Source organism: Cimex lectularius, unplaced genomic scaffold (genome assembly GCF_000648675.2).
Source record: "Cimex lectularius strain Harlan isolate CLEC.00 unplaced genomic scaffold, Clec_2.1 scaffold152, whole genome shotgun sequence".
Taxonomy (NCBI): domain Eukaryota; kingdom Metazoa; phylum Arthropoda; class Insecta; order Hemiptera; family Cimicidae; genus Cimex; species Cimex lectularius.
This window is the reverse complement of record NW_019392749.1, coordinates 853,718-878,114: the sequence shown is the minus strand read 5'-3', so window position 1 is coordinate 878,114 and position 24,397 is coordinate 853,718. Positions and strand designations below refer to the sequence as shown.

At 34.5% G+C, this 24,397-nt stretch overlaps 1 protein-coding gene and 1 non-coding gene across 4 annotated transcripts in view; one reads left to right on the top strand and one right to left on the bottom strand.

The window, feature by feature from the left end:
• Nucleotides 1–24,397, bottom strand: part of LOC106672627 (Ig-like and fibronectin type-III domain-containing protein 1) — a 383,279-nt gene that overhangs the window by 207,864 nt on the left and 151,018 nt on the right. The window lies entirely within an intron of this gene.
• On the top strand, nt 21,316–21,388 carry Trnae-uuc. Its single transcript has one exon. It is a non-coding gene; the product is annotated as a tRNA-Glu (tRNA).

Below are 24,397 nucleotides of genomic sequence, written 5' to 3'. Positions count from 1 at the left end.
ACCTTTTATTTATGAATTATTAAGGCTAAAATAAATATCGATGAACATGTGTTTTTATGATGTAGATAGATAAATTTTTGATGAGAAAATAACATATTATTAAAAGAAATTGCAGTAGAAAAAACAAATACAACTTTTTAAACTGTCTTATTTCTTAACTAAAAAATAGGGGGCGTCGGTGGCCGCAACGGTTTAGGCGTTGACACGCTCAATACTGTAAGGTGAAGGTCCCGGGTTCGAATCCAGTGGCTCTGCATTCGAACCCGACATACTTACAAAAGGGCTTTTTTTTTTAAAACACCGGCACCCCGAGGGTTGATATAACCTCTGCTGTTGCAAACTCTCGTAAAAAATAATAATAATAATAGTATAACTAAAAAATAAAAAATTTCATTTCAGAATATATTCTTGAAAATGTTGGAATTAAAATTTCAAACACATTAAACTTTGGAAGAATATTTATATCTCTGAAAAACTGAACTTACTCGTGTTATTATTGTCAATACGTTTATACGTCATTAGGCAAAATGAACAGAAACGTAATGTAAATGTTTTTTAATTGTGATTCTCTGGAGAAATAAAACAATCTGTAATGTAATTAATTGCGTTATTCAATTAACTTTATATTTCATCTCGCCGTCGTCATATATCCGGAAAATATTGTATTATAATCTCATATTTCTTTCTTTATTTCTTTTTTATTTAGTCATAAAATTAATTCACCGAAAATGAAAACTTGCTTTCCTGCTTTGTTTCAGTAAAATTTGTGTAATTATGAACATTTACTTTAATGAGTCTTTACCTGCTTACCTTTTGGCTTAAAATGATAAAATGTTATTAATTAAAAATGAAAAATCAAATATTAGAGAGCCCTATTGCTTTTTTTTTTTAGCCACAAGTAAAATTTTCAAACAGACCAATCAAGAAATATACAAATTTGTTTCTTTTGTTACGAATTGAATCATGAAGATAATCGATGAGATGTAATCGATTAAGTTGGAAGACAGAATTTACGTCGATGCTGGACTGTATTGGTCGAATGAAATGAAAGGAAAAAATTATAAAAAATTCAAAGAGGACAGTGAAATACTCTAAAAGTAGGCGTTTCAACATACAATATGAAACACCTCTATGAGCAATACACCAGGGCAAAAGCAGGATTTTGTACGGTTCTTGTATTATTGAGCACAATTAGAACTTCAAATGTCACCCATAAGCCACGTCTTAGGGAAACTTGGTATGCGGAATATCCCGCCGCGATCAAATCCACAACTCATTAAATACAACAAGTCCCAGTGGCTCAATCGGAAGTTTCCATCTGGTGAAACTATTAAGTTGTTTAGGACTGTTGTGCCTGAACCAGATGGCAGGCCAATTCAAGTTGTTGTGCACTCAACAACTCGATAATGTTTTAAAAGTGAAATTCTATTCTTTGATCTACTAAAGTAGTGTACAATAAGAAGTAAGAAAACGGTTTGTATTTCAGAAAGACAGACCTCTCGAAACTTGCCTCAACTTACTTATAACCCTGAAATTGCAACGAAATGTCTTTGTACTAAATGACACACGTTTAAAAGAATTACCCTGAACACTCAAACTATCTAGAAATTTATTACAATTAAATGAACATATATGGGTTTTTGTGTGCGCAATTAATTGTGCAAGATAAAAAATACTAAAGTTTAATTTGTGCCAAAATGTTAAAAGTTTACTAGATTGTTGATGTAAATTCTGTAATGAAAAAACAATGTTTTTATTTATTCTTATTGGTCATTCAGTCAAAAACGTTTCAGAACATGATTGCGCTTGACAAAGCATCACCCTTTTTATATCCCTAGCGTCAGGCCACCCAACTCTTCTTTTCTTGTTCTGACGAATGTTTTGAAATTCACATGTTCTATGATTATTTTACAGTTTGAAATACTATATCGTCATCAAATTCAAAAAAGTCAAATTCTAAAATTGGCGTGCAAACCGATTATATTTGTTAATATTTATAAGTATTGAAGTAAAGTGATAAAGGATGAAGCCATGTAGGTGAAAAAACCAACTTGTTTTTCCGCTGTCGAGCTTGCGGCTGTATTTGACGCCTTCCTCAGGACTCTATTTAATTACAATCAGTGTTTTGTTACAAATTACATATATAAAATTACAATCATAAATCAACAACTTACTTGAAAAACTATTTAAAAAACTTAGCAATCAGTTCGGACATGTGGTCCAAATAGAAGGGGCCGGATAACTCAACCCAGACCACGAGGAGAGATCAACGCTTTATCAACGCTAACAATTTACATAAAACAATTACCATTTATAAATAATAATAATAATAAATAAATGAATTATTAATAAACAAATAAATAATTAAAAACAATACAACAAAACAACCAACTACGACTATTTTAGTTAAGAATAGAACTATAGTTTTTCAACTAGTAATAATCGCATCTCAGTAGAACTTCATTGAATACGATATTGCCAAGGTAGCAGTATAGAACATGATAAAAGAAAGATGGCAGCGTCAGTGGGCCGGGTCGTCCGAGGAGCTTTTGCGCGTCAAGAGCACGATTCGTAGATGCCCCCCCCCCGAGAACCTGAGCTGGAAACAAGGAATCGTCCTTACGCGATTAAGAATAGGCCATACGCGGTTGACACACGGGCACCTGCCCTTGGGCCAAAGCCCGCGCAGGTGCCCCTTATGCAGAGAAAGATTGCTTGATGTGCCCCACATACAAGACACATGTCATACCTTGGCTCCCTACAGGGAGCATGTAGGTATGCCATCCAATCTGAAAATGGTACTCGAGCACTGCAGCGTGTTTCTGGGTCCCCTGTTCCGCTTTTTAGGGGAAATTGGTTTTTTTTTATTGTATATAATAAGTCTTATGTGTTGTGTGTATATATGTTTTGTCAGAGTGCATGTATTTATTAGCGTGAATGGCGAGGGGTAAGAGTGAAATATAATGTCATCATCGCCCCTCTAACTTTGAGAGCGTGTGAGTGTATGTTCGGGGTCGATGGCGGAATATTTTTAAAAGTACTCCATCAACTCCAATCTAGATTTGTTTGAGTATAGGTCGGTGGAGAAATATCAAGTACTCCACCGACCAAACGGAATGAGTGTACTGTATGGATGTATTTATTTGAATGAACATGAAGTGCTTGAAAGGGTAAATAGAACATAGACCTAGTTGGGGGCTGAAATGACCTAGATGTCGGAAGCCCCAGTCAAAAAAAAAAAAATAGAACTATAAATAATATTCAAGTAAGAGATATCTGTTCTCAAATTATAAGCTATATTGTCAAATTTTAGGTAGAGCATTTCTTTATTTAACCTCATCCCTAGATTACGCTCCTTATCAACAATCTCACTTTCTGAAAATCAAATTTACTTTCAAGTTTGTGACAATGCTGAGAAAGAGCTGTTCCCTGTTTGTCTTTGTCCGTACAATCATATTCATTCACTGTCCTTGAGTAATTGTTTGGTTTGTGCATAATATACCCTTTCACATTCCTTGCAAGGCAATTTGTAGACAACATTACTACATAGTTCAATAGGTACTGGGGACTTTTGAAAATACATGGTTTCTAAGATTGTACTTATATTTGAATGCAAATTTAAAATTCAAATTAGACGTTCTATTCTAAACCAAATTTAACAATTTATTTTAAATTACTTTAACATAGGTAATTGTTTTATATATCTAATTGATTTATGGTCACTATTCCTATCAGGTAATTGTATTGCAGTTAAACATTAGAATTCTATCATTTAATAATTTTTTGACTAAAGGTACAAGACAATATTGACTAGAATATCTTTAGTCTTTTTACAATCTGGGTGTAACTGAGAAGAGCTCAGTTCGAACACTTTCAATTAAATTGTAAGCCAAACTAATTTTTAACTTATACGAATGGAAGGAATTGAAATTGAGAATCCTTTCGGACGATGAAGGTTTCATATACCATTTTGTAGTTATTACATTGTTCAAACTAAAAAATTAACATGTGCAGGTAAGGTAGTACCCCATTATTTTATTTATCTAAGTGAATTGTAAATTATTGTGGTAATTATTAAACACTTTCAAGACAAATTCTACATGAGCTATTGGAACTATTAAAAATAAATCATCTTCATATTTTTTTATGTATATAATTGTGAATGGCAATTGAGTTAACGCCCAATCTAACAAGTCATTCATGATTAAATCCGCCAGAACGGGGGGCAATCTTTCGGCCCCTTCTATTTGGACCACGTGTTCAAACTGATTGTTAAGTTTTTTAAATAGTTTTTCAAGTAAGTTGTAGATTTATCATTATAATTTTATATATGTAATTTGTAACGAAACGCTGATTGTAATTAAATAGAATCGTTAGGAAGGCGTCAAATACAACAGAAAAACAAGTTTATTTTTGTCACCTTCATCCCTGATCACTTCACATCAATATTTATCATGAAGGCCGATATTGTACTCAACGATATTATTTTTAAGAGTTTTAACAAAATTTAGCAACACAGAGGTAAAAAGGTAGTCAAAACAAGATAATATTTAATTTCCTCAAGCACGAAGTATTTTTATGTTAAATTGATCGTTGATCTCTCTATTGGGTCCGTCTACTCTTGATTGTATGGATTTCTTTCTAGATAAAAGAACCGTCTGTTTGATCCCTAGCAACCACCACTTTAAGTTACTTTCAGACAGATAATCTAGCATGTTGGCATTTTAGGACTCTTTGACAATTAACAAATCGCCCATTCTCTACTAATTTCTTTTTTCGTTTTGTTTGGAATTTACAATTGTATAATTGACTGCAAGCAAAATGGTTAGAGAAATATAATTGACTCGTATTGTCTTGTGCGGAGAAATCAATTAGCAGTGTCTCTCCCTTATAAGTAATCTTAAGCATTCATCTGTCACTGGCTATCACTCAAGATTAGATAACGAAGCCATCGCCGTTATGGAATATCGGGCAGTGTGGCTGAGGAAAGTTGGGTTAATACGGGATTGGGATAACCAGTGAGTGAGGAGTGGAATGTGTTGTATCTTGATTTGATTGCGTGGGAAAATAAGGGATGTTGAGGTCATGGTGAAGGGTGGGATTAAACGCATAGAAACGGAGGGTTTTGTACTGGAAGGATTGGATTCGATAGGAGTTGAATGCTTTGGCTGAGCCACATATTTCCATACAGTAAGTCCGTCTTGGTTTGATTATTGTTCTGTAGATTAGTCTTTCATTTTATGGGATAGTTTGGATTGTCCTTCTAAGACGAGAGAGAGAAATTTGTCTTGTCTATTGAGTACTTTTCGTTTAAGTATTGGTATTCCACATGAGCTGTTTATTGATGTATTGTCCTAAGTAGCGAACAGTTTTTTTTCAGGTATACAGGAGGAGGAATTGCTCGACGTAATGTTAAATTAATGTTCTGGCATTTATTTTCGTTTATTTTTAACCTATAATTTTTTTAGTCAAGGCTCAAGGACGGTAAGGTGAGACCCTAACCACCCCAGCCGGAGCTAATCAAGAACAAAAACCAAGACTCTGTTGAACAAAATTTTATATCACCCACCTTATTTATTTTTATTAGGCCTAAAAACAAATAATTGTTAATAAATAGAAAAATAACTCATGGAACTTTTTAGACAATTTATGAATAACCATATCAAACATGTTTGTATATTTAGCATACGAAATATGAAAATATCGTTATTTCTTACTCTCTTAATACTAACATGTTTAACTTAGTACAGCTCTTATGTGAATCTTAATTATTTATGTAACAGAATAAACTAGTTTCTTATAAAACCAATTTAAAGTTCGATGCATTTTTTCAATGATTGAATTTGTGTGTTTCTTAGATACCTGTTTTTTTTTATAATTTGTTGAAGTCTTGAGGAGAGGTCAAGAGTGATGTAATTTAGAAAACATCTTTTTCATTTATTCCCAACGTTTCGACCTTTATTCGATTCACCTTCAGTGCATGATGAGTGGTGCTATTCTTGTGTTTTGCGTTAAAGTGTTGTGAGACGTACAACCAATATGGCACCACAAGAATAGCACCGCACATCATGCACTGAAGGTGAACCGAATAAAGGTCGAAACGTTGGGAAAAAATGAAAAAGGTGTTTTTCTATACTACTCATTCTTGAACTCCGCTGACGACTTCAACAAATTAATGAATATGTTTAAATGTTGATGAAAATATTTTCCTTCGTACAATTGATTTAGGTAGACAATTTTTTCTAAATGAACAATACTCTAGATGACGGTAAGGTCTTTATGAAAAAGCAAATCTAGTTTTTCTGCCTAGCTTAGGACCTATTTTAAAGTCATCAACAGGGCCTATATTGATTTACATTTTGAAACAAATTTGTATAGTTGCTTGAACAATCAGTACAAACAAATAATAGATCTTACAAAATAATCTTAAATTTATCTATTAAATCGATATAATTATATTTTTCAGAAATGATTTCAAATTTCTTTCAAGACCGACACAGTCCCAATATTGCCAAGGACTGTAATAGTATTGCAACTTTATCCCAGAGGCTCGTTATCAAAAATATTTTGAAATTAATAGGACCTTTTTGAATTGATCTTAAACCCACAGTATCAATCTGAATGTTACAATTTTATTTTCAATTTAAGTATGTTCTTTTATTCTATATTCTGAGTAACTGAGGCTTTTTGTCAATTATTTCAAATTTCGAAAAGTCAGATTTATGTCAAATAGTTACTGAATGTTTTGATAGTCCGTTACCAGTTCTGGATTTACTGCTAAAATCAGAAACATGACAGTAAATTTTATTTTTTATTCTCTGCTTTGTTTGACGAGTGTATTTGATTGAACATTTACTGCAAGCAAACCTATTTACAACATTCGATAAATTCAACTTTTCTTCCTTATTAAATCCATTATATTACGTGATCCGATTGACCACTTAACCTATCGTGACTTTGATCCACTCGGACACCAAAAAGGAATTGAAAAATGGCAAAAAGGAGGGAAAATTCGAAAGGTAGGGAAAATTCGAAAGGTAGGTCGAGATAGACAGTTGGTGTCCGAGTGGATCGGACGACATTTGAATAATGGCAAAAAGGAGGGAAAATTCGAAAGGTGTTGTCTAGGTGTGAAGTAAGTGCCCGAGTGGATCGTAGTCACGATAGCTCAAGCGGTAGAGCAGCGACGTATTTAGTCGAAGGTCGTGGGTTCGAATCCCGCTTGTGTCACTAGCTTTTTTGTTCCAACCCATACCTTACATAAAGATTAATTAATTTCTTCCTTATCTTTGAGTTTAGTATGCAAATAACTCATTTTATTCTTATACTTGTATCAACATTGATGATGAACGGAAAAGAATTGTTTATATTTCTATCGATTTTTTAATTAGCATAATAACTGACCAATACCTTTGGGTAGTTATTATTTCGGGGGTGTCGGTGGGCGCAACAGTTCAGGCGTTAACACGGCGCTCGTCTCGGCGAGGTGAAGGTCCTGAGTTCGAATCCAGCGAACCCGTCATACTTATAAATGTTTTTTTTTAAACACCGGCACCCCGAGGGTTGATATAATATCTGTTGCTAACCCTCATTTAAAAAAAAAAAAAAAAGGTTATTATTTCTTAAAATTCGGTAAGCTCGCTCTTTAATTTCACTCCAGAAGCATGTACTACTTAGCGCCAAAACTTTTTGTATCATATTATTAGCAAAATTCAGTTTTTGACGAAAAGGCTGAGAAGATAAATAATTTATATATTTGTCAGAGCTGATTTCATTTGGATAACCCCTAAGCATCAATGTGCGCCTGGATTTCTATCACTTCCACGTTTAGATAGGGAATAGATCCACTATTTTCAACTTAATATTCCAGTTGTATGTTCCATGATATGAATGATATGAATGAAGGTGATATTCAATTATGAACTACTGCGACGTTAAAAAATTCCTTACATGCAAATTTAACACCCTTGGGGAAAGCTATGGCGGTAACGTTTACATTTTTTCTCTTGGAGCACATTGTTTTAAGAGAAAAGTGGGTATCGCCATGCTTTAAAATTATTCGGCAGTTCAGCCAGGGGGATCGGAGAGCAATTCAGCGGAATATTTACAAATTGATACTGTTCGTTGAGTTTCATTAGGCTAATTACAAGCAAGTCACACATTCGTTAATTGGACAAAGGTACAGAGAGAACGTCAATAGGCGATGTGCTTTCAATCATTCATTTCCAACGGTAAACGCCGATTGGTCCTGCTAGCAATCATCGAATTTTTTCAAACCTTTTACATATAATTAGCCCGTTTCTTTCGCCTTTTATCCCCACGGTGATAGGAAAAAATAGAGGATTGTCGCATCATTGAAGAAGCGTTAACGGCAAGAGTCGGAAAGGAGGAACTCCCTGATGCACACAAATGGGATTTATTCGCCGACAAAAGAGAAGAACATTTCCTCTCTTGTGATTCTATTGTGTGAAACATTTGCCTCTTGTCTACCGTTTGTCCCGGTCGGACTATTCACTCTATTCTCACCTCCAGTAAATTCAGAAAGGATTTATTATTTGCAGGCAATGAATAAAAATAAGGCCGGTTTACTTTGTGATGAGTTTTCCGAAATTCCATGCCTTGCATGCATACATTACATAGTATAATGATACTGTAAAGCCTTTTGCCTTTTATTATTGTTTTTCTGCAACTACTATTGTTTTCGTACAATAAATCACCACGTTTTCTCGCAGTATATTTGAGCCATTAACTTAAAAAACATTAGTTTGTTGAAGTTGATTTATTACCGCATCTTAGAAAACCAAATTTATAGACACCAATAACACTAACAATCCACTAACTGTTTCCTTTCCTGAGATTTAACAATAAATCCGTTGGTTTCGTGTTTAGATTGACCAAATAACATATTTCAATTAATTAATCTTCATGTAAGATATTGGTTGAGATAAAAAAAGTCAGTGTCACGAGCGGGATTCGAACCCACGACCTTCGGCTAAATATGCCGCTACTCTACCACTTGAGGGAAAGGAGAGAAAATTCAAAAGGTGGGGTTGAGATGGGAAGTTAGTGTCCGAGTGGATCGAAGTCACGACAGCTCAAGTGGTATAGCAGCGGCGTATTTAGCCGAAGGTCGTGGGTTCGAATCCCGCTTTGACACTTGCTTTTTTGTTTCAACCAATACCGTACATAAAGATTAATTCATTTCTTCCTTATCTTTGAGTTTTGTATGCAAAGAACTCATTTTATTCTTATACTTATATCAACATTGGTGATGAATGAAAAAGAATCTTAACCCATACTTTAATACCAAAAAAATTAATTAATTTAACAATAAATATTTCTTTATACTGCCTTCCAAATTGGGATTATTTTTGGAGGTGGTTACACATAAATGTGATAAATGTCTCAATCGAGTTCTGACCAATCAATCATCTTATTTTGTCCATTCAAGTTTGAGTTCAAATTTAAACTTTTTAATTTCAAAATAGTTCTTAATGCTTAGGTTGTTGCGGATGGCATTTATCGATGATGGCAGGATCAATTAGGTGGGGAAAATGTCATTAGAGTTCGCCAAGTATCTTTTGGAGACGAAGTAGTAGTAAATACAAATTCTGTTCGCTTCAGACGGTGACGTTGCCACCTACATTTTGTCCTGGAGAGTCCTACAAAGTCTGCTGTGTAGAATGAAGTACCTGATTTGAAATCCGCTTCGGTTCCTTTGGTAGTATGTTCAACCCACTGTGATTTTGTCGACACCATCCTGAAGATCTCGTCGATCTCCTCTTTGTAACGAACAATCTCCTATCTCAGTATTTTGTACAAAATTTGCGATTTCCCCCAAGCTACATTCATTTGTGTCAAAGCCACACAAAGGTTTCATTACTACATCAAGTCGATATCCCACCACAAATGCGTTGCGACCACTTTTGCCATTTTTAGATCCCTCCGGTTTTCTCAGGGTGGGCTGTAGTCTCCAACAATCCAAATTGTCCCACGCTGCTAAACATCCCCTTCTTCTACCAAAAAAAAAAACTATCTGTGTCTCTTGTTATGTGAATATTACCACAAGATCGCATTGCACTCTGGGCCACGTACCGTACAAGCAATTATGAATGCAAAATATTGGGCAAACCAGCAGACATACAAAAGCCGTGCCTTGTAATGTCAGGTTCTGTAATAAATTGAGTGTAAGTAAAAATCATTCTTTACTTCAGCAGACCGTTGTCGCATCGGCATGTTGAATTCAGAGTCTGGTAATTCCCTTGGTCTTCTACAGTTAAGCACCTTCGGATAATATTTGACAGTAAGCTAACTTTCGCCGCCCATGCAAGAGATAAAGTGAAAAAAGGGGAAGATGCAATTTGAGTCTTGTACCGTTTACAGTGCAGGGACTTTAAACTGTTTCTAGTATACACTTCAACATTTTTTTTATTAACAATAAAATGTGTTTTAACTGTAAACCTTACAGTTGAGAAATGTATATGTAAAGCATCTAAAGTTTAATAGAATGCCGTTCTTCTGTAATCTCCTGTTCTTTTGAAGTTACTAGAAGCAGTAAGTGATGTTACATTCCTATTGTTGCCTTTAATTTAAGTTGCGATGATTGCTTTTCTTGAAACAATTCAGACGATAATTAGAATGAGATAGTTCATACAACATGGTATTGTTTTAACCTGAACTATAATGAAGTACAATCAGCATAACTATCAACAGATTAAACTTTCTACAGTAAGTTTGAATTCCAAAGCAGGGAGAATGAAGCATGGCGTGGTTAATAATTATATTAAATCCCTTGGTATTTTCTGCGGCAATTACAAATAAAAGCTTATTCTCCTTTTATTAAGCCGTTAATTTGATTTTTAATAGACTGACAGGCAAAAATTTCCACTCAACTAATTTTTTCATTTTCTCGTTAAAAGAAAATTCTGCCCTTAATTTGGTTTATTGTTTTTATCAATGAATATTTGGTTATGCTGTTTTAAATTGGGAATATCAATTAGACGTAAACACATTTAATCCTTAATCCAAAACAAGGATAAAGGATTTTTTAATGTTTAATTTTTACGGAATTTAAAATGTTTATTCGGTCTCATTTGAATTCTGAAGCAATAAATTGTTTAGTTGTCGTCTTTATTTTCTTAATTTCAATTTTTAATCTAAAAATTGCCAGTGCTGAGGATGTTGCGCGTGGTGTGGTACGTATTGATCATGGACGTTCCATCAGGTATGCAACTATTGCCATCGGGGTTCCCGACGAAACTCTGCGAGAAACTGTGTCCTACCATAGAAGGCCCGATTCTGGACACTCTAGGGAAACAGAACCACAGGATGTTTTCATTTTGAGAATTTTGCGAAACCGGCACCTTTTTGTTGTTCAAGAGAGTCATCAGCTGCTGTACGTTCGAGGTGTCAAAATTTCTGAACGTACTGCTCGAAGAAGATTTCGAAGTAGAGATCAGTATGGACTGATGGCTTTTCACCCCTTAAGGAGACCAGAATTGACTGGAACACGCAGTGTTGCACGGCTCGCATTTGCTCGAGAACAAGCCATTGGTCTTTGGACGATTGGCCTGTTGTACTTTTTACAGATGAATGTAGATTTGCTCTACGATCTCCAGATCGGCGGGAAAGAGTCTGGAGAAGGTGAAATGAAAGGTAAGAAGCTTGTAATTTTTTCCAGAGGGAACCTTTTCAACGTAGCAAAGTTATGGTGTGGGAGAAAATTTCCATGGACCGTGGCTCAGAGTTGTTTGATGTTCGTGAAGAGTCATCGACTGCCACTCGCTATGAAGCTGAAAGATTGAAACACCACTCGTGGCCTATCCTCGAGGAAATCAGCGAAAATCCTATTCTAATGCTAGATAATGATGGACCACATGTCGCTCGCATAGTACAAACGGACCTTCAACAGCATAACAGCAGGGACTTAGCCTGGCCAGCCCGTTCTCAAGACTTGAACTCCATCGAAAATTCTTGGGATAACCTCAAAAGTCGAATAAGAGCATGTCCTTCCTGATACACTCCACGACGTTGAAAGTACTCTTCGTGAAAAGTGGGCTAACCTCCAGCAAAGAGACATTTCCAGACTGGTAGAAAGTATGCCGAAGCGTCTTCGAGATGTAATTAAGGCAAGAGGAGGAAATACGCGATATTGAAATGTTAATTAAAAATTCCAAAACAAAATTGAAACAAATTTTGTCTATCCGTTTTTTTTCCATTTTCCTTAACAATTTCCATTTTTTTAAAAATTTTTTAGACAAAGACTCAATTATTAAACGTTATAAAACGGGAAAATTTGATTAATATATAAAAATGTATAGAAATCAAGTTATATTACAAGTGGGTGGATTTTTTTACCTGTTAGTGTATTAACTTTAATCGTTTTCAAAATTTATTGAAAACACGATGTTTATAACATGTATCAAAGGTTCTACTCATACAGAAATGGCAAAAAGGAGGGAAAATTCAAAAGGTGCGGTTGAGATGGGAAGTTGGTGTCCGAGTGGATCGAGGTCACGACAGCTCATGTGGTAGAGTAGCGGCATATCTAGCCGAAGGTCGTGGGTTCGAATCCTGCTCGTGACACTGACTTTTTTATCTCAACTAAAAACCTTAATTAATTGTAATATATTAATTGGTCAAGCGGACCACGAAATTAGTGAATGTAATGATTAATAATGAAGTATTCTTCACTAAAGCTCTCCGTGGCCATTTCATTTGTCGTCGAGAATCCAACCCGATTACACGACATTTGAAAAATGGCAAAAAAGAGGGAAAATTCAAAAGGTGGGGTTGAGATGGGAAGTTGGTGTCCGACTGGATCGAGGTGACGATAGCTCAGGTGGAAGATCGTGGGTTCGAATCCCGCTCGTGCCATTGACTTTTTTATCTCAACTAAAAACCTTAATTAATTGTAATATATTAATTGGTCAAGCGGACCTCGAAATTAGTGAATTTATGTTCTACTCATTATTTATATTTCTGAATGATTTTTTTTCGAAATAGAAAAGTTCAAGTAAAATAAGGCCTATCTTACAGGTGGGATCGCAGACCAGAGGTCAAAACATTTTACAATATTTTTTCATACTATTCTCAATTTAAAAAAATCCATGGCTGAGCTTTTCGAAGCTATATGCTCTATAAGCTCGACAAAAACGAGTCGGAACTCGCCCTCCGCGGCCCCCCATCCAATAAAGGTAAAGTTCAAATATATAATTTAATAAGTCAGTCACTATGTTAATTATAGCATTTGATTATAAGTTAATTTTGAATAAGCTATTAATAATAGTTTTATTTAACGATGGTTACTTCGTACTAGGACCCCTTTAAGCCCAAGGCTTAATTACTTCCTAATGACCCCTCCACGATCTTGACCCTCGGCCGTATTTCTTTAAAAGTATCAGCGGTAATAAGCTAAAATTTTGATAAAAGATTCAAAGTGAAAAAATATTCTTCCTCGCAATATTAGAGAGAGCTTGAAAATTATTAAGGAGTCAGAGGAAAGAGTAAGCATTTCCCCCTTTTCGGGACATATTCAAAGGGAACTGGAGAAGGATAAACTCAAAGCTCCCCTGACGAGTCTTCTTTGATTTATTTTTGCATTTTTCTTGGATGAAATCTTTAAAAGTAAGGCCAATAAGTTTACGCCAATGAGCAAACCAGAGGGTTAAAATCAATCCCGTTGGCTGTTGACATTATGCTTTGCAATTATCGTGGTTTTTTCTAAGACGTAATGAAATGAACTTTTAAACCCCAAAACATTTTTGTTTAATTTTCAAGTTTATGTACATGCTGAGAAAAATTGGATAACTACTATGTCCGAACTGTTAGCGCCAGGGTCTTGAGGCACAGTGGAACAGGTTTCGAATCCCACTGAATTGATCAATATTTAGGGGACTGCGAGTGCCGATAGTTTCGAGCTTCGGACCTGTCACGTTAGTTTCTGCATTCGAATCCAGGCGTTGCCCCTGGATTTTTATATGAGACTGGTATGAAAAATGCATTCTAAAGTGATCTGACCTCTCTTTTCTTCTCGGGTAGATAGATTAGGGTAGGTTAAGGCGTCCTGGTTGAAAGGAAGTACTATAAACTGAAAAAACTACATGAGTGTAAAAGAGAAAAGAGTGTCAAACATATTATCAAATATGAATTATCCATATTATATATAGGTGTTTTCTTTCAAATTATTGGATTTTTCTGTCAAATTAACCATATTTAATATAAAATTTAAGCTTTTTCGCACCAAATTTAACATTTTGTACAATTATTATATTATTAATTAATTGGAGGGCACTCTCAACACGGCACACAATAATGACACATCTACACAGAAAACAAACACTTTGAGCCCTGAAGATGATGTCAATAAAGATCGAAACGTTGGCTGTAAAAAGAAAATGTTTTTCTAAAACCTACGTCACACCAAACCGCATCTCGCGATCTCCAAATAATCATTAACTAACGATCACCAAACACCACATAATTGTTTTGTTCATCGATAGTTTATTAGATGATAAATTAATACTGCAACAGAAAAAAATTTCTTCTTCACTTGACTGGGGCTTCCGACATCTAGGTCATTTCAGCCGCCATCTAGGTATATATTCTCTTTACCCTTTCAAATACTACATTCATACAAATAAATACATTCATACACATAAATACATCCATTCGGTACACTCCGTTCCGTTTGGTCGGTGGAGTAATTGATATTCCTCCACCTACCTATACTCAAACTAATCTAGATTGGGGTCGATGGAGTATTTTTAAAAATATTCCGCCATCGACCCCGAACACACACTCATACGCTCTCAACCTTCGAGGGGCGATGATGACGTTATATTTCACCCTCACCCTTCGCCATTCACGCTAATAAATACATGCACTCAGACAAAACATAGACACACAACACGTAAGACATATTATATACAATAAAAAACAAAAAATTTCCCATAAAAAGCGGAATAGGGGACCCAGAAACCCGCTGCAGTGCTCGAGTACCATTTCAGATTGGATGGCATGCCTACACGAATGTGGGACACATCACATTTTTTTTTTATTGCATAAAGAGAATGAATGGTGATATATTACAATGCTAATTTGACCAAAACCCCTTCGCAAACAATCGCCATTGAACGAAGATGGATGATGAACAACATAACTGTAGTGTTGTGTGGACTTCAAATGGGGGTGAAGTGGGTCCGTCTATATTCACTGATGCCAGAAAAATAATAAGTGTCCATCAGTTAAACATGAAAAATCTATGTAAGGTTTAATTTCTCCAGTCAAATTGTTTTAACTTATTTGGTTGTCAAATCTATCAGTTATGGAATTAGTACCAATGGCACTATTAGACAGACAGTAATTTTCACTGTTTTCGCGATGTTGGCCATCATTACCAGGTCTGTGAATAACCGGTCTAGGATGTTAAATGAACTTAGGCCATGGTTTTTGTCAGGACAGCTTCTGGTGAAGTTCATACAATATTTCAAAGTGCTAAGCTATTTAATGTCTTTGAAGATTGGCTTTTTCTATAAAAAAAAAATACATTAGTCAAATGCCATTTAAAAGAACTTCGTAAAAACAAATAAAATATATGTCTTTGTAAAAGAATAAAAGCACAGTTAATACTAAGAACGAATTCAAATTTAAAACTAAGTTTAATTAGACCAAAAGTAAATTTTTCATATATCTACTTACATTTTTTGTGCGATTTTTGTAAGTATCCTTGGTTTCTATGCTATTATATTTTTCAGGACTATCACATGAAGTCCTAAGTAATAAAATACATAAATATTTATTTTTTGCTCAACGGAGAAGGAAAGTTTTTATAAGTCCTGTGTACTCGTGCGGCCTCGAATCCAACCGACCCGATAATATTTATATGGTTTCGTTTATTTGCTTTTATCTATGAATAATGTTTTCATTCGGATATTTTTTCAGCCGTAGTTTTTTAACGAGCTTTCCTGAAAAATTTGTTTAATAAAAAATTAATGATTGTTATGAAACGTTCTTCTGTATATTAAAAAAAATCTATGAAACTGTTGTAATACTCGTTTTAAAATGAATTTTTCCACCTTTTCTTTCTTCTTTACATTAACGCGTATGTGCGGATGAAGTAAGAAAAAATTCAAAACGTTACATGAATTTTTATTTCGTTAATTTAGGATTATTCAACTGCTAGGATTTAAAGGTGATTTTAGTTTGATTTACAAAATTCAAAAAAATTGTGCTCGCTGTGAGCTGTAATTATTTGTTCAGAATGCGGAGTGGGATTGGACAAAGGATTCGAATTTCCTTAATTTCCTTGAGTTTTCCATTATAACTGGCCTAATTAGCTACCGATTGTGATACCATTTGGTGTACAGCCGCCCAGTTATATGATTCCATTATTAAGCCCAGCCGTAAAGTCCTTTCGAGCCCTTTCTCCGACACCCGTGAACTAGTTAAGCCGACTGAATCCTAACTGAGAGGAAAACTTTAAATAGATGCAAATGTGTAATTACCTGGGAAGGGAAAAAAAAGTTTTTGAACTTCGTTAACTTATTCAAATCGATTTGGCGTATTATCTTACTGCAAAATTATCACGGCTTTTCCGCGAATGTCTAGTCGTGCTATCAAAAACAACTATAAAAAACTAACGTCTTGAAACTATAAAAACAATGTGTGGTGATTAGTGACCGTTAATCGATCTTTATTTAGAAATCGTGAGATGCGGTCTGGTGTGATGTAGGTAGAAAATCATTTTCTTTATCGTGCCAACGTTTCGATCTTTATTGAGATCATCTTCAGGGCCTGGGATTTACATACATTGTTTACATATAGCAATTACATTTTGGTGGGATTTTCCACATCCAAAATGTAATTGTTATATGTAAACAATGTTTGTAAATCCCAGGCCCTGAAGATGATCTCAATAAAGATCGAAACGTTGGCACGATAAAGAAAATGTTTTTCTGAAACCTACATCACACCAGACCGCATCTCACGATTTCTAAATAAATATAAAAACAATGTTCAAAAAATACAATCTATTCCAGTACAGTAAACCTTTCAAATTTAATTAATTTTAGCCTTATGAGTATTTAGACATAACAGATCAAACAAATGATTCAAACTCCAAACACAAAAAGTATAACACGATTGACACGAAATGGAATATACAATTAAGTACAGAAGTTTAAATGCCAAAACAGGCTTAACATTACAATTCTTTGTTGTACCAAAAAAGGACAGAGATGTCCACAGTGAACATATCTTTTCATTAATAGGCTAATTTTTGGAGGAGGTCTGGAACTTGGCAGTTTTTTGCAAGGTTATTATCAATAAAAAACCCATGTGGTCTGACGGATTCGAACCCAGGATCGCTAGTGTAGCAAATATGAGTTGGACGCCTTAATCACTCGTCCAACAAAGTCCTCTTGAAGTAGAAGAATAATTAATTAATTATTTCTTTGTAACCCTTTAACTTTGACTTTAACTTTATCCTAAATACTTGTAACCAGAAAAAGTTTCTACTTTTACCGTCAGAGCCCATGGCTTGTGCCAGAACCCTTCCAAAAAATTAGCCTATCAATGAAACGGTATCTGCACTGTGGACAGGTTTATCCAATTTTGGTTCATAAGCTGAGATAACTCAAAAGAAAAGACAAAAGTTCCTGACACCAAAAATGCCAGCCTATAGTAGTGACATCTACATTGTAGCAAACCTCACTTTACTCCTACTTTTATGAGCAACACTGTTCTTTTATTTTTATTGCAAAATACTTGGCAAGATTCTGAATGAGCAATGAAGAAACTGTAGCATTTTTCTTTTCTTCTGAATTCTTTACATTTCCTACGTCAACCTCCACACATGGTGCTGTCACTGTTCGATTATATGAGAAATTTATTTCTTTTACATGTACATAAAAAGTGAATAAATTACAAGTTTTGTATCAGTTCATAATCATAATACGAGGAATAAATTTAATGTTTTGAGTTCCAGTTTTGAGAACAGCTCAAATGCGCGCTGTAATCCTAGGTTTGGTAATCTGCTACCAGATGAATTTGAATAGCTAATAAAATTAATTCTAGGTCATCAGGCCATAAATTTTTAGCATCAAGTGCATTTTTGCCTGCAAAGATATTCCACCAAATTTCAGTTGCTCGTTTGTTTATTCTACGTACGAATAGTATATTCATTATCTGAAGTAAAATTTTTAATACTTAGGTTTGCAAATGTTGAAAGCAAATACCTGATCCTAAATTTTACTGTACAGTCATTATAAAATTATACCTTATTACGAGATGTTAACTACATCAAAATAACGTCCATTTCTGCTGCTTATTTTATATTATGAACAACAAAAAAATGTTACAAAAACAGTAATATTAAAAATAACTTTTCAATTAATTGAGGTTTTGGTTGAGATAAAAAAGTCAGTGTCACAAGCGGGATTCGAACCAACTACCTTCGGCTAAATGTCCCGCTGCTCTACCACTTGAGCTATCGTAACTTCGATCCACTAGGACACTAACTTCTCATCTCAACCCCACCTCTCCAATTTTCCCTCCTTTTTGCCATTTTTCAAATGTCGTGTAATCTATTTGTTTCTGGGCGACAAATTATGACAATTAATTAATTGAGAAGAATTTATTTGGTCAAGCGGACCACGAAACTAGTGAATTTAATAAGTTTAAATGAAGTATACCATCACTAAAGCTCTCCGTGGCCATTTCATTTGTCGCCGAAAATCAAGTAGATTACACGACATTTGAAAAATAGCAAAAAGGAGGGAAAATTCAAAAAGGTGGGTTGAGATGGGAAGTTAGTGTCCGAGTGGATCGATGTGACGATAGCTCAAGCGGTAGATCAGCGGCGTATCTAGCCGAAGGTCGTGGGTTCTAATCCCGCTCGTGACACTGACTTTTTATCTCAACAAAAACCCTTAATTAATTGAAAGATATTAATTGCTCAAACGGACCATGAATCCTAATAAAATTAAAAATAACAGACATAATATATCACGAGAAAATAAGAAAGAAGGAAAAATTCTTCTCCTTAAAGAAGGAAAAATTTGATTGACTTATGTTTGGAATATTAGTCGCTACCCGTATATAATAAAGTAGTAAAGGGGGAAAAAGGAGAGCTTTATCCCATCAAAGTCAGATTTTTTGATTATGTTCTTTATAATGTATAACTTGGGTTTTTTGTTGCCACGACATATTCCTTTTTTCAGCAGCACGTTATTTTATTTATATTGTACTACACGGTGGGATGATTTTATAAATAAAAATATTGAATTTTCAAGAACATTTCCATGACCGGAATTTGCGTGACCTGCATTAAACGGTGGTATTCATACGTTTTCTGATATAAATGTTTACTAGGAAAACTTTGTTGTTTCGTGGCGTCTGGATCCTGTTAACAGAGTGCGAGTGTGCTATTTAGTAAACTGTTTCAAACTTAGACTTTGGTATGTTTTCCACGTGTTATTTCTTTATAATGGAAATGTTAACGAAAGAATGCAAAAAGAAAAAAGTAGATTGAAAAATATATCTATAAAAAACACAGCATCCGTTAAGTTTTCTGTTTAAAATAAATCATTAATCTTAAACCATATTCTACAGACTGCATATTTCTTTGATTTTTGATCATAAAATCGAGATAATAGCATTTTAATTTAGATGAGGTGGATTTAATTTTGTGGCATCTTGACAAAAAAAGTCTTTATGTAGATGTATGAGCGGATTTGACACGAATACCATCTCGTGAATTAGAAAAATTTGGATAACGTCTTGGTTCAAACTCGTCCGACCCTATGCTAATATCAAGGAAGAGAGGTCTGCATTAGTGAATAGAAATGTAGTCATTTTTCTACATGACAACGCAAGGTCTCACATTATGTATTATGCTGGTGACGCGGCGGAATTTGTTGCACTTGTGGGACGTGCTTATTCGCCCACCCCTTTACATTCCCAACGTACATTACTACAAATGCTAAATTATTTAGACGGCTGCCTTAAATAAATTAAAAAGGACGAAAACACGCATTGTGGCATATACTTTGAGGAAACAGTTTATTGTCTAATTTGGAGCTTTATTTGTAAATGAAAGATTTCAGAAGCTGTAATTTTTTTTCTATTTTTATTAACAATACCATTTTGTTCCATTGGAAATGAGCTGTTTTAAGATGAAAATATTAATAACACATGCGAACACCTTGTTATGATCTGCCCCAAATATAAGAAAGAAAGAGAAAAATTATTCAACTCCATAATCCATTTCATGGATCTTCCATTTAACTACAAAACAATTTTGGGCTCAAATAATGTTAAAGTTTACGGACGACATTTTTAAGAGAGATTGGACACCAAGTGTAACGTGTATGAGATTTAAACAAAATTGCACTGCGATACGTGTTGGTTAGATAAAGAATCAGTAAGAAAATAATAAAATAAAACAACAACTACAAATGATTGGCTCTGGCTAATAAGGCTAATGTAAAAAAAAAATGAAAATCTTTCGTGATTTACTTAAAAAAATCGAAGAATTAGAAAACATTGTCTTCCCTTTCCCATCTTATAACCCTAATGTCAAAATATCTGGGAAAGTATTTGCTGAAATTACACAATAAAATGTCACTGAAACATTGGCATATTGGACAATTTCACATTTTCTGAACTTATCAAAATGAAAATAAGACAGAAATTCGAATCATGAAAGTATATTTTTTGCCACTGCTCTTACTTTTTTACGAAATTGCCAATTTTTAAGAATTCCTGCATAAAATTGCATTTTTTGCTATTTTTTATGTTTATTATTTCTTTATTCATGAAAGCAACTCGAAAATGAATTATATTTACGTGTTAGCAGTCTTGAGTAAATGAATTGAGAGTTAAATTTGTTTTATAATTGGGTCTCGTACAAGTTCAAAAAAATCGTAATCCTCCGATTCGCTCAGTTCCATCACTTGTGTATTTCTTACTTTTCATTTCTCAATCTATGTTCCGCAGGAGCCCCGTAAAAAATAATAATGCTTTATGTAGTATCTAAAGTAAAAAAGTGATGGCGACCCGGAAGCAAATACTAATAGCAAAAATTTTTTAAAGATAAGATCTGGCTTTTCTCATATGTGGCCCTGAATTTCAATAAAAAAATTATTTATAGTACTTTACTTAATTTCACTAGTTTTCGTGGTCCGCTTGATTAATTAACATCTTTCAATTAATTAAGGCTTTTAGTTGAGATAAAAAATTTGAAAAATGGCAAAAAGGAGGGAAAATTCAAATGGTGGGGGTTGAGATGGGAAGTTAGTGTTCGAGTAGATCGAGGTCGCGATAGCTCAAGTGGTAGAGCAGCGGCGTTTCCTGCCGAAGATCGTGGGTTCGAATCCCGCTCGTGACGCTGACTTTTTTATCTCAGTACCTTTCATAAAGATTAATTAACTAATATCTAACATTGGCCCTGCCCCCGTTAGATCGAGCAATGTTAACTAGCCGAATCTTACAAGTTACGTCATAACTTTTCTCGATCTAACATGACCTAACAGAATTAACAGGGTTAACACTAATTCGTGAATACCCCTATATTTTTTTATGTTTTACAGTTATTTTTCCCAATTATATACTTTTAATTTTGCAGTAGTAGCAATGCAACCTTAAACAGCAGTGGTATTACTTATTATTTATTTTCTAGGTTTTATCTCATTCTATTTTTTCCAGGCCATTTTAGGTCTATTAGGTCTATGATAGAGATGTGTTTATTTTCAAAATAAAATATCGATTTCAGAAAATGCGATGTTTTAACACTTTTTGGTTGTTTTCAAACTAGCTGAAACGTTAATTTGTACTAGTTTAGTTTATTGAATGACAAACAATATAGTAGAAATTATGAATGATGGAGTGAGTGCGATGTTCAATCCGTTTTTAAAAATGATAGTTCCTACTCACAGTAAGTTTTTTTTCCAACCAAGTCTCTCGACATGAATTGCAAAATACAGTATATAATAGTAACAAAAAATATTGTAAACCAAAGCGAATTAGTTTGGCGGCAGTTAAAAGAGCTTTAGTAGCAAAATAAGGAGGGTATAGGTGGCGTGTAAAAAGATGTTTGTAAATGAAATATTCTTCCTGGACTCAAATTCGATCCCTTTAGAACTGCAATCAAAGACGCACTTCGGTCGGCGTTAAGGCCCCTTTAATCTTAGTTACCCGAATTGGCTTGTCATCAGAGGAAATTATCCACGGCAGCCTGGATGGCAGGTGTCGCGTTTGGTTTTCGTGCTGTTCCCATCCACTGGGACCTGCAAAACAATCAACAGTAGATATGTCTTAATTGGCACTGATGGCTGTTACGCTTCAGGAATTATTCAGCCCCAATCTGCATATAAAGCATGATTCTGGATTATTAGCGGTACACGAGCCGAAAATTACATGCGATGCGGTAATGGCTCGTCAAATTAACACGTGAAGCTTCTGCCGGGCAAAGTGGCCCCGAGTGGGTTCGTTTTTTCCTAAAAGTGCTCGAAGTTGGGCAAAGTGGTAATTTTCCCTTTTTTCATTCTTAGGATGGGCGGTAAAATTAAGCCCTGAAAATGTTCCTTCCGATATCGTTTTATCTTCGCCCTCAAGATCTTGGAATAAGTTTCTCAACAATATATCTCGATTCAAAAGAGGTCCAAGAGAAATATAGACCCAGATAACAATTAAGTGTGTAGACGTATTTGAACATTTTATAACAAACATTACAAACATTAGCATAATTTAATATTTGTAAAAACTAATATATTACTGTTAAAAAAGTACTCTCGTATTGAAAATTGTCAGAATAGGTCTCCAAATATTCAATATCAAACCTTCATTTAATCATGTTATTTATTTTTAAAAACTTTTTATTTATTTAAACTGGTCAAATACGACCATGTAAATTTTACATAGGCTACAAATATATAATAAATACACTTAAGTCAACTCAGTAGGGATTTAATCAAACTAGCTGTGTCAACCTCGTAAATTTTACAAAACTAACTCAAACGACTTGGATTTCTTCAGTTGACTTACATAGTGCTGACAGTGTAGCTTAAGCCGTAGATAATACTTAAAAACATTCCGTGTAAACTCCACGTATGGGACCATATTTCGTATTACTTTATTTTGAAACCGCCATTATTTTATTAGATTTTTTGGGTTAACCTCAGAGGTGTATTTCATCCATATGGGTTTTAAATATACGATTGCATAACATGATTTTATTTGGTATTGATATTTGGGAAGTTCTTTCCAGGAAAATAAAATTGTCAGTATATGATGTCAAGTTCCTTTTCCAAAAGTGTTACTTCTAATTTTTTTATCTAGCGTTATGCCTAAATATTTTGTTGGACTGTACTTAAAGGCGATTTGTTTGTTTAAAATTTTTATAAAGATTTATTTTTTGTTTATTTTGATTTTTTTATCTTTGAAGTATTTGTCCAGTCATGAATGTGTTGATATTTATTTGCCGTTGATTCCTGGTTTGGCGATACCTTTTCAACTGAAAGGGCAGCTGTATCATTGGAAAATGTTGCAATGTTTTTATTTTCCTATGTCACTTATATAAAGCAAATATTACAGAGCATATGGGATAGGGATAAGAGAGGCGGCCACAAAGCCTACTGCACCTCAACCTAAATAAACCTATTGTGCTCCTCTGTTAATTATAGCTCACTGGTCAGCTTCAGGCTATTAACCAGCCTCTACAGCTTTGCCAGCGGTTCCTTGCTGTAGGATCTTGCTTGTGGTTTTTCTTGTCCTAGTTGCAATAAACCTGCACCTAAATAGACCTTCACAGAAACATAAAATGTGTTCTGCGGTCTCCTCCTCTTCCTGGCAGCAACTGCACAGTATTTTATCTATCTGTACACCTATCCGCTGCATGTGACTACAGGGCATAAGATGCTACCTTGTGAAACGCCAGCTTGGATTAAAAAAAATCATATTTCTCTTCTTTAATTAATCTTAATGTTATTTTTCCGGGTAGAGCATATCTTTGGAATATTATTTTTAGCTTATACGTTGAAACTTTGTGCCAAATCACCAGACCTTTCTCTATAGTATCAGTGATTCTATGTACATCAACTATTGAAGTGTAAATTCAGATTTAGTTTCATGATTTAACTTTTATGTAGGATTTTTTCTCAACACGAATTCTTCTAATAGGCTTGATATTAGCAATGGTCGATGCGATGGAAGGTCATCGTACCTGGTTTTACTCTCACAGTGATCTCGGCAACATTCCAGATATTAGGGACATACCTAAGCCTAATGGGCGGATTAAATAAATATATCAGTTTCAACATTCTTCCGTTGGGAACCTTTTATAACATTTATGAAAAACATATATATACAGGGTGCGTCATTTTTTGTTAATGATGTAATG